General features: G+C 40.3%; 1 protein-coding gene across 2 annotated transcripts in view; it reads left to right on the forward strand.

The window, feature by feature from the left end:
- Positions 1-1,486, forward strand: part of LOC116697997 (nck-associated protein 5) — a 55,485-nt gene that overhangs the window by 26,511 nt on the left and 27,488 nt on the right. The window lies entirely within an intron of this gene.

Below are 1,486 nucleotides of genomic sequence, written 5' to 3' on the forward strand. Positions count from 1 at the left end.
GGGAACGCCTCGGGACCCCCCAGTTGGAGCTGGTTGATGTGGCTACAGTACATACATATATGTGTATATACAGTATGTATGTATGTATATATCTTTTTTTATTTTTTTTATTTACACAACTTTGATGATAGGCTTACTGGCCTATAGTTAAGGTAAACATCCACAGATACAGTTCCGCAAGCTTCAGGATTCACTCTTCCACATTTTAACATTAACACTATTTTAACACTACGTCAACAGTTATTTTAGTAGCTTAGTATTGAATGCGCCATAAAAAGGAATATCTAGAGGCTTTAGGCCACCGTTCTTGTGAGTGTAGACCCAGCTTAATATGCAACTTAATATTATACATTATATATAGTAGGGGGTCCCTGCTCAGCTGAGGGGTCCTTGGCTTTAACACGTTGAAGACCCTGATTTAGGCAGAAATCTGCTGCAAACCCCTGTGCTGCAGCTTTGATTTGCTGTTTGTGTCGTGTCAGACTGGTTTGTTTAAAACTTGCTTGCCGAGGGCTTGGCCGCATTTAAATCATTAGAGAAATTGAATATGCATAAAAATAACTCAACAGCTGCCTGAGGGAAATGGATAATACACTCCTCGAGAGCACTGGAACATGGAGCCTCTCAGTTGTGAATTTAAAAGTATTAATCTTCGGATTTTACTGTTTTCTGTGTTTCTATTGTATGATGGGATTGTACTCATTCTGTTAAGCACTTTGGATACCTGCTGGTTGCTGTAAAGTGCTATTTAACTACATTTGATTCGATTTTTTATTTAATTTGTTTGAATGAAATGATCCTTAACCAGCGTCCCGTGTCATTCACGGCATCATTTGAGTCTCCCAGTGAGCCCCGTAGAGGAGAAACGAGCACAATCATTGTGTCATCGCGCCCTTTTCCGTCTTTGAAAATGAGACCCCATTAAGCTGGGGAGCGGTCCCAGGGGCCACAACGGAAACAACAGGATACAACGGAGTTATTCATATCCAGGAGGTGATAATTAAAATGCTGACAGGGTAGTTAACATCAGCTCCCAGTGACTGTACCCTCGCTGGACCACCTTCCCCGCTAAATGACAAGGACTTACCATCTGTTTTAGAGCTCTTAGTCATTCTTTTTTAATCTACTGCAAAGCATAGCCTAAAGGTAAAATACACCTAAAACAGAATAAAAAAAGGGATTAATCAGAATCTGAATCAGCTTTATTTGCCAGGTATGAGGACACCTACGAGGAATTTATCTTTAGAGCATCATTGCTCACACCGTGCTTACACATACAAAACAACCAAAACTAAATATACACACTTATATATACACACTAATATATATATTACACTCTGCTACGTCCTGCTACGTCCTGCTGGGCCTTGTAATGTCCACAGTGCCCTGCTATGCCATGATCTACTACAAAGAACTACTACAAACAACTATTTTTTCTACTTTTTGTTATGTCCACTCTTCATTCTAACCCCAACCGGCCCGTCAG

The sequence above is a fragment of the Etheostoma spectabile genome, chromosome 11 (assembly GCF_008692095.1).
Source record: "Etheostoma spectabile isolate EspeVRDwgs_2016 chromosome 11, UIUC_Espe_1.0, whole genome shotgun sequence".
Lineage (NCBI taxonomy): Eukaryota > Metazoa > Chordata > Actinopteri > Perciformes > Percidae > Etheostoma > Etheostoma spectabile.